This window comes from Pygoscelis adeliae, unplaced genomic scaffold, assembly GCF_000699105.1.
Source record: "Pygoscelis adeliae isolate BGI_AS28 unplaced genomic scaffold, ASM69910v1 Scaffold37, whole genome shotgun sequence".
Classification (NCBI taxonomy): Eukaryota; Metazoa; Chordata; class Aves; order Sphenisciformes; family Spheniscidae; genus Pygoscelis; species Pygoscelis adeliae.
In genome coordinates, this window is record NW_008825308.1 from 5,400,495 (window position 1) to 5,411,128 (window position 10,634).

Sequence of the window (10,634 nt, forward strand, 5' to 3'; positions counted from 1 at the left end):
CCATCCCTGGAAGTATTTAAAAGACGGGTAGATGAGGCGCTTAGGGACATGGTTTAGTGGGCATGGGGGTGTTGGGTTGATGGTTGGACTCGATGATCTTGGAGGTCTCTTCCAACCTTTAATGATTCTATGATTCTATGATTCTATGATCACAATCTACCAGTCTAATCTAATATTGGCCAAAATTAAGAACACCTATACTGGCACTTAGCCAGAACTTGAATATCTGTTCTCCAAGTACAATTGTCATGGTTTAACCTCGGTTGGCAACTAAGCACCACGCAGCCGCTCGCTCACTCCCCCCCCTCCCGATGGGATGGGGGAGAGAATTGGAAAAGCACGTGAGAAAACTTGTGGGTTGAGATAAAAACAGTTTAATAATTGAAATAAAATGATAATGATAATAATATGATAATAGTAATAATACACAAAGCAAGTGATGCACAGTACAATTGCTCACCACCCGCCGACCGATGCCCAGCCAGTCCCCGAGCAGCGGCCCCCCCGGCCAGCTTCCCCCAGTTTATGTACTGAGCATGACGTCACATGGTATGGAATGTCCCTTTGGCCAGTTTGGCTGTGCCCCCTCCCAGCTCCCTGTGCATCAGTCGGTAGAGCATGAAAAACTAGAAAGTCCTTGGCCAGTGTAAGTGCTACCTAGCAACAACTAAAACATCGGTGCCTTATCAATTTTGTTCTCATCCTAAATCCAAAACACAGCACTGTACCAGCTACTAGGAAGGAAATTAACTCTATCCCTGCTGAAACCAGGACAGCAATATAAAACATTCACTCTCATTTGTCACTCAGTTTCAAAGATACTTAAATTCAATGGATATTGTCACTGATCCTAAAGCTAAACAGAGCTATCCTTTTATCTTACAATGAATATTTCCTTTTATCTTACAATGAATATTTATGTGAATAAGATCTGTCATGCCTCAAAAGCCTACAGAGAAGGTCCCTCACTCTGTCCAAATCTGTTGTTCATTTACAACTTTCAGATCACTCCAAGCCCACACACCAAGTGTTGAAAAAAACCCCACTAAACTGATCACAGAAACCAGCATCATGGATTATAGTTGCTAGTCTCTGGACTTGAAAAGGAAGAAGCAATAGGAATCTACCTGTGGAGTGAACGGTGCTAAAAGTGTATGTCCATGCTATTCATATTCTAGGAGTTTTCCTTCTGGACTAGCTCTAGTCTATGGACAATGTACCCCTTGGCAGTTAAGTGCATTCAGTGTGCTCCTGGACCACATCTTTTAATTTAGTTTCAGCCTAAAGTAATCCATTCAGATGCTCCAAGACCACTCCATCCAAATGAAAACGTGGGGACAATCAGGATATTCACTGCACAAAGTGTGCTTCTGCTCTGAATTTGAACATTGTAATGTAGAGTCATCTCCTGGTTGCATCTATATTGCTAAAATGTGATATACACTGGATCACTGGAGATATAGCTGGAGCAGTCCAAAATTAAGCCAGATGAAAATTAAACATGGATGACTGTGATGAAGTGCCTGGCCATCTTATGTAGCAGAATTAATATAGCCAGATTTATTTGGTTTTTTTAGTTGTTCACTGCACAGGAGGCTTTTCAAAACAGTAGTAGAGAAAGGAGAACAAGAAAATCTGATTCCATTTTGGGAGGAGATAATAGCTTAATTGTCTCTCAAGTTAAGCATAGCTAAGAACCAGTCTTCCATGTTACGGGTAAATAATCTAATAAACTGGCTGTTATATAGAAGGTGCAAGCTTTGTTTCTTCAGCATCTGTTCTCCAACAAACATGAGGTCTTCTGAATCCCAGGTGGATGCAGATGGCTAACATGGGGTGAGGGGTGGGGATGGGAGTGGGGAGGATTGATCCAGATGCTTATTACCAGAGAGAGCTGAGGGAACCCAGTGTAGTCCTGTTACCACTGTTTGCTATTTACTAGCTATAATCATTAATCTGTTTGCATACAGAAAGCTGAATGGTTGTGTGAGGTATGTTGGCTCCCTAGAAAGAGGAAAAAGAGCCCTGAATCAGATACTCTGAATCACTCTTTAAATGGCATAGGATACCTAAATGTCCATTTTCAGTGTTCTGAATTACCCAGTAATTACAGTGTTTAAATTCAGCTCTGAGATCTGAACCTGGCCTCTAATCACTAATCTTTTGCATTCATTCTGGTGGCATGTAGGCAATTGTAAAGCTGTGTAAAGTGTGAAGATACCAAATCTGAAAAATTGATGCAGTTACCTCTTCCTAGAATTAGAGCACTTGAATGTTCAAGAACAGGATTTTTAAAAAAATATCATAATAATAATTCTGGGAATTTAGACTAGTGCAGCTGCTGCTGTTGTTAGTGAGGAAAAGAACATGAAATGTGAAAGATGAGGTTGAGTTAGTTACCCTGACAGGGCATTCAAGCTGATTTCCAGTTGTTCTGCACTGAATAAATGTACTCATACTGCAGTAAAAACTTTACAATGATTACCATGTCTCACACTTCATTTTGTCACCCATGCACATCAGCTGAATGCTGGAAATAAAACTAATTAAAATCCTGCCTTTTTTCACAGTAAGAAAAGGCTTCAAACAACCATCATAATCTTAAGCCAAGATAATTATAAAATGTAAATCTGTATCAGATATATTGGTAACTTGTAGTCCTTAATGTTTATACCAAATAGAAACTTAATTTCAAAACCACAGCTTCATTTATATTAGTTGTACTTCTCAAAAAGAATATTGCTCATATACAAGTCCTAGCTTTCAAACTTCTCAAGCCTTACAACCTGACATTATCATGCTTGCAGCAGATTTCTGCTCCTATTGTAGTAACATAGGGATGAAAAGGACCTCATGGGTTCCTGAGTCTTGTCTCCTGCTGTGTATATAATCCTGAGCCCACTGAAGTCAGTGGGAGTTTTAGATTTTGCTTCAGTGGTAGCATGATTAGGTCCAGAATATCTCAAAAATATTCAAATTAAAGTTGTTTTTTACACATTTTCCTAATGACTTGTTAAAGATAATATTCAAATGTCTTCAATTACAAATGGAATTGGTTCAGTGTAGTTGCAATTTGTTTTTAAATTCCTGGTTATATGATGAAAAGCTTAAAATAACACTAAAGAAATTATTCTTGTCCATGTCTAGTCATGAAAGGTTGAAGCATACAAAGCTTAGATGTCTCAAGCAAAGGACAGGCTAGTGGCAAATGGCCACAGCCTTTAAGCTAGTTTAACTCATCATATCCCTAAGAAAAATTCTCCAGGGAAAGCAGATATTTGAGTAACAACAATTGCAGACATTCATAGGGGAGATAAATGCCTATTGCCCTTGAAGATCTGTACTTATCCTGATCTGCTTTCTTAATTAGGTTAAAGACAAAAGTTTAATCCACTGGATTAATCTTTCATATCCACATCTTCAGATAGTGTATAGTTGATCTATCTCAGGTACTCTCTCACATCTTCTAGCTGTATTATGAAAGGACAGCAAGGTGGAGTGAAAACACATTAGTTTATGAAACATGATGAAACAGTTAATATTGCCCAGTTTATTTAACACTGTAAAAATTATTTGAGCAAATCAGTTATCTGAAGTTACTTTTCTGGTCAAAGGCAGTGAAGTTTCTTTTATGATCAACGGACAGAAGTGGAGAACCTCCAGAGTGAAATTCAATCTGGTTATCTAAACACCTATCTTAGATTGGAATGATTAATCCTATGAGAGAAAAAAAAAACAAACCCCACATCAGATTTCAATCATATTTCTAATAGCTTTTTTTAACATGTTAAATAATGGAAGTGATGAAATATATTAATGTATTGGGTTGTTTTAACTATGATTTTAAACTATGCAAGTGGTACACATTATAGGATATCAACACCTTTAGAGATTTTCCAAAGAAACTGGTATAAATTCCAAACAAATGTGTGTCATTATTCCACAAAACAGAAAAAAAGATGTACAATTATGGGTATTTGAGGTGTCTTTAATACTAGAACAGCTGTAAATTAATTACCACTAACAGTATCTTAAAGCCCGCATGAGAGCTAATTTAATACACTTAGCAAATCAGTAGTTTGAGGAAAAGTGGAATGTAACAGTTGTAAGTTAGAAGCAGTCTTCAGAGAAGTGCTACTAGGATTTAACATACAAAGGGTTTTCTTGCTAATACACTTTTTAATTCTTCTAGCCTCAGTAAAAAATGATGCGTGAATTATGTTATTAGGTTCAACAAACCAAATGTAATGAGACTTTCTGCATTACTGTGTTCATATGTAAAACAAACATTTGAGGATTTACATCAAAACATATAATGCAATTGTTATTATAGTCATATGTTTCAATATATACTCTTCAGCTTTCTAATAATTATACTTTTCTGCTCATTCCTTGTAAATATTTTCTTAAAAATCAATCAAGCATAGCTGTCCTTTTCTGTTTATAATCCAAAAATTCATTATTTATTTCCATATTCTATGAAGTTTACCTCTTTCCTAGTAGGAATACAAAAGCATGTTCAAGGACATCAAGATTTGTTCCTGAAAATGAATCTTTTCACTGTGAATCATACGAATTCAAAGCTTAGTGGCACTCAGCCCTAACTAATTAATAATATAAAATTAAGAATTATATTTATATGAGCATATTTATATTTTAAAAATATTTTAAAATTTAACAAGACTTATCAAAACAATCTTATTTTTATAGCACTACCTTTAAGTTAAAAAACATAGCATGTCATAGATAACGTTAAGTAGTTCTTTTTCTGGAGTCGGATGCTGTTTGACAAGAATTTCCTTGGTAGCAAACCTTATTTTTCTAAATATCCAATATTTTGACTAAGTTTCTGTTTCTGTAAGTAAGTCTACCATTTTTCATTGAATACAGAGAAAAGTTATCAGTGAGAGCTTTGAGAATATCTCCTTGATACATCTGCTCAGCTACTCATAATCAAGAAAATTTTCTATCTAAAAAAGTGAACAACAGTTATGATTTGTGAGTCTTTGTGGATTGCTGTTACAACCTACATCATCCATAGGTGGATGAATATGCACTTTAGAGAAACTCTTACTCTTAAGCTAGCCAAATATTCTCCTGTCAATTTTGCCATCATAAACTGTATAGTTTTTTAACTGAAAATGGATTGATTTTTGTATAGCTTGTCTAAAACCAGGAAAATAACCTCTAAGCTTTTAGTTATATATTCTATTTATTATGTACAAACTCTTGTGATGGGCAAACAAGGAACACGTTTTACATAAAGGGAAAAATATATTATTAGTATAATAATGCAGTTAAAATTGTTACACGGTCACACTTAGTATCTATCTCTTTTCTGTGTCATTCTCACTCTCTCACTACCCCCATGGACATTTCACCAATAGTGCCAGTCCTCTCCCAGCCAGGGCTGGGATTTGCAGTTTGTCTTGAAGTGCCTCACTGGGAAGACTGATGTTGATGGTGTCTCCTCTTACTTCTCTCCTTTCTCTTAGAATTCACCTGGATATTTCTCTTTTTTTAATGTTTTCTAGCAGCTTACAGTTTCTTCATTGCTTTGCAACTCCATGTAGTACCTGAATTTATCATCTGTGGTGCATTTTATGTGTGCTACATGCTCACTCTTTGTTAACTCAAGCCCAATTTTGTCCAAATTCTGGCCCATATGTCTTCAGCTGACCACTAGTGAGTTGTTTATGGTTGTGGGGTCTCCACTGCCAAGCCCATGCCCCACTTGTTATCATCCCAGCCTGTGTCCTTCTACACCATATTCTGTGTCTCCACCCCTGAAAGGCCTGACTTTCTATACGCTACATTATTGTGCACAAATTGTAAATATCTACACAGAGCAACTACATATTGCTACTATTAATATAAAAGCTAGTCATACCATACGAAGACTAGCAAAAGTAATACAAATTAGGCATAGCCAATAATCTTTAGAAAAAACAAACCAACTGAAAACAAAGTTCCAGGCAGGTCAAGACAAGTTCAGGCAAAGTAAACCTGACAAATCTCAGCCCTAAGGCCTTGCCAACTCAGTGCAAAACCTGTGTGGTGTTAGTAGCAATGATCATGCTGTATTTATGTGAGCTACATGGCTACATATACGTAATATCTGTTCGATTTTTCAGGAACCTTTAGCAGAAATACGGGAAGTATTTATTATTACACCAAGCAGGTGATTCTTATCCTTGGGATTTAAAAGTCATAATTTCAAAAGGGATTCCTTTTCTGAAAAAAATGGAATATAAGATACAGTACAGTGCACCAATAAACATTTGCATTTTTACGTAGACTAGTTTCACAGAGAGAATTTAGGTCCAGCACTGCAACCCAGCTTTGTCTAGGCACGTAGGACACTGTTCTAGTGATTCCAAAACCTGGCTCAATCTTCCTTAAGAAAATTGGCACGCCTCACTGGTAAATTTGCAAAGATATTTCTCTTCAAATGGATCAGCTAACTAATTTTTGTTTTGTAGATTGAAGCTTCTAAACATGTCCAAGCAAACCCATTTCCTTTGAGTGATAGTATATTCCAGAGTGTTTTGATGTATGTCTTCCTATTAAAGCTAAGGAAAAGAGACTTGGGAAATTGTGTGACAGGAATCATAAAACCATTCTGGAGTTCTCTAGCAGAGGAGTGAATTGGGGCATGCTAGATAAGGGAAATTGTATTATGTGGTCATGCTGTCAGCCAAGGAATAGAAAACATGATTGCTGGCTTCCTCAGGACTATGTTCAGTCATGCTGGAAGAAAACAGGTAAAAGAGGAGGCTCTTGGCACTGAGAAGCAGGGGAAGTAGTGATAGTTCTCTGTAAAGATGAGCTAACAAGAAACCAAAAAATGGCTCCAATCCCTGACGTACAGGGCATACACCTGGATTAAGACCTCAGCTGCTAGTGCCACTGCCTCTTGCTTTTCCAGCTTCCCCTTTCTACCATTTTCTGCTTGCTCAGTTTCAGCTCCAATGTTATTCTTCAGGCTTCATTTGGACATCATTGCTCTGCTGGTACCACAATAATCTCCTCACTTGCTATCTGTATCAGAAACATCTGCTAATTTGGGGTGTTGTGGGATCACTCTGTCTCCTACTTTCTTATTGTCTCTGATCTGACTCACTGATATCTAGCAATGGGAAACATCCTTGGACACACTTGGGACTGCAGTCTTTAATATAACCTGATCTTGCTCAGCTGATTAACAACCAGGTCCTGCATTCCCTGACACTGTCAAGACCTGTATGCCCATAAGTTTTTTGAATTATAATTGCCTTGGAACTCAAAACTCCAGAGGTAGGATACAGAGTTTCAAATGTGTGGTGGGTTGACCTTGGCTAGCTGCCAGGTGCTCATCAAACTGCTCTGTCACTCCTTCTCAGCAGGACAGGAGGGAGAAGTTACAACGAAAGGCTCATGAGTTGAGATAAGGACAGGGGGAGATCACTCACCAATTACCATCACAGGCAAAACAGACTCGACTTGGGGAAATTAGTTTAATTTATTGTCAATCAAATCAGAGTAGGATAATGAGAAATAAGAACAAATCTTAAAATACCTTCCCCCCACCCCTCCCTTTCTTCCCAGACTCAGCTTCACTCCTGACTTTGCCTCCTCCCCACCACATGGCACAGAGGGACAAGGAATGGGGGTTGTGGTCAGTTCATCACACATTGTCTCTGCTGCTCCTTCCTCCTCGTGCTCCTCTCCTGCTCCAGCGTGATGTCACTTCCACAGGAGATAGTCCTCCATGAACTTCTTCAACATGGGTCCTTCCCACAGGCTACAGTTCTTCAAGAACTGCTCCAGCATGGGTCCTTTCCATGGAGTGCAGTACTTCAGGAATAGACTGCTCCAGAGTGGGTCCCCCACGGGGTCACAACTCCTGACAACAAACCTGCTCCAGTGTGGGCTCCTCTCCACGAGGTCATAGGTTCTGCCAGGAGCCTGCTCCAGCGTGGGCTTTCCATGGGGTTACAGCTTCCTTCAGGGTGCATCCACCTGCTCTGGCATGGGGTCCTCCATGGGCAGCAGGTGGATATCTGCTCCACCATTAACCTCCATAGGCTGCAGGGGGACAGCCTGCCTCATCATGGTCTTCACCACAGGCTGCAGGGGAATCCCTGCTCTGGTGCCTGAAGCACCTCCTCCCCCTCCTTCTTCACTGACCTTGGTGTCTGCAGAGTTGTTTCTCTCACATATTCTCACTCCTCTCTCCCAGCTGCTGTTGTGCAGCAGTTTTTTTCCCCCTTCTTAAATATGTTATTCCAGAGGCGCTACTACCATCGCTGATTGGCTCAGCTTTGGCCAGCGACAGGTCCATCTTGGAGCTGGTTGGCATTGGCTCTGTCAGACATGGGGGCAGCTTCTGGCATCTTCTCACAGAAGCCACCCCTGTAGCCCCCCGCTACCAAAACCTTGCCATGTAAACCCAATACAGGATGTTGGGCAACTTAGCCAAAGTGGGCAGTAAATTTACTTGGGAAGGGGATAAAGAATTTCTAATATCAGTTTCAGTTCACTTTGGATGAGGATTTGAGCCAATGCTTCCAAAGAGGCAACATGAGGTCTTGTTCATTTTCCAACAGAAATAAATCATGTGGCATGAATCGTCAGTAAACACAATAAAATTTATCATGTTATTTTTCTGCAATATTTTGAACTTGAAACAAAATTTAAAGGACTAAAAAAAAAAAAAATTAGAGGCTCATGAAGCAGATTTTGTTTCCTAATATTATACAGAGTGCTTAAACAGAAATGAATCAAACTTGATCTTTATTATTTTAAAATATTATTATAGAAATTTAAGTGGGGTTATTCATAAGTATGATTGATACTTGAAAGGAAAATCAGAGGTTTTGATTTTTAGATGTCATCTAAAAAGGTAAAGTAAAGCACTGTTTAAAAACTCAGAAAATACTCTTGCCTAGGTTATTTTTTGCACTTTCAAATGTTTTTGAGATTTCTCAGAGGTTTAGGGAATATACAGTTCATTGTCTTTTATAAGCACTAGCTTTTACATCTTATTAACAAAGCCCTGTGGGAATTATGAATAATATCTGATGCATTCATAATGAAAATAATATATAGCATGAACTTAGTCACAAAACTCTCATTAATTGTGCAGTTCATCCTTTTTGAGTGCTATTGCAATTCTGATTTTTTTGTCAGTCATTAATTTTTTATCTCAAAACAATTGTTGATAGATTTTTAAATAACATTCATTATTTTTATAATTACAGTAAATCTTGAAGGTCTTTGTGGTTAATATCTTCTGAAAAAGGGACTGTAAGTTCTGAACTGGTGTGTGCATGGGGGAAATTAATGAAATTTCATATTTTTACCTTTGTTTTTTTTTTTTAAATAGAATCATAATAAATTCCTTGGTCATTCTTTACTGGTTATCTGTAAATCTAAATGGATTTTACAGCTGTTTAGGCTGTAGAAGACAGAAGTAGATAATAATTTAGACTATCTAATTCAAGTGAGATCTGATTAACTCTTTTCTCCTACTTTGAAAAACGTAGTTCTCTCTTTCCTAGCTCTTTGGCACCAGCAGATGGAAAGACTTTCCTTATCCAAACTTCCAGACATAGAAGTTCGTGAGCAGTCAGAACCTCGGGTGTAGTACATTCCCATTCCTCAGACTGTCATCATTAAAGCAAACCATTTTTTATGGTGATAAAATTATATTTACCAATGATAGAAACAGGAAAATTATGTTAAATTGCTACTGGATATTGAGAAAAATTGGACTCTTTTAAAACTTCATCACATTCATTTATTTTTAGAATTATATAACAAATTCAGGGGATATATTTAAGTGAATGAAGTTTGCCAAATAAAATTGCAGTCTTTTTGCAATCATTATTTTAGCAACCATCTCTTTAGCAGATGTTTAAAATGTGTTTACTGGAATATGTTAATTGAAATTCTGTAGAGAAACAAGGATCTTTTTTTTGCATTTTTAAGAAATGGGGAATTTTTTTTCCTCTCTTTGTGTTTGGTTTTTTTATAGTGATATGATTAATTCATTTCATATTCTAGTCTGTAACTTTAATATTTAATACATAACAAAGCTCAGAGATAATACAATACATTTTAAAGATGTTTTCTTTGCTACCCCATTGTGTTTCAATATAGGTAATGCAAAATCACACAGGAATATATTAAAGACAGTTCAAAATGCTATCTTTCTAAATCAGGGTTCAGTTCAGTGCTGGGTTGACTGATCTTGGGTTTTGTCTTTGTTTTCTTGTATTGTTATAAATACTATAAAAAGTGTTTTTTTCTGTTTAGAGTAGGATGGTGATACAGTCACTTTGGGATGAACCTGTAAATAAAAGCAATAAGAATTCAGATACCAGATACAAACTTCCCTTCTAAACGGAATGATTTTGTAGTAGAGTTTAATAAGCTGGGAAAAGGGCTACTCCATGGAGAGTACAGTACAAATTTCTCTCATTTCTTAAGGAGAGAAAAAGAAAAAAAAAAAAAAGGAAAGAAAGGAAAAAAAAAAAAAAAAAAAAAAAAAAAATCACAGCACAACAAGGACCAGTGTGTGATCAGCAATGGGGACTCCAGGCAGGGTGTCAAGAGGCAGCTGTAGCAGGATGGAGGACAATGGAAAGATG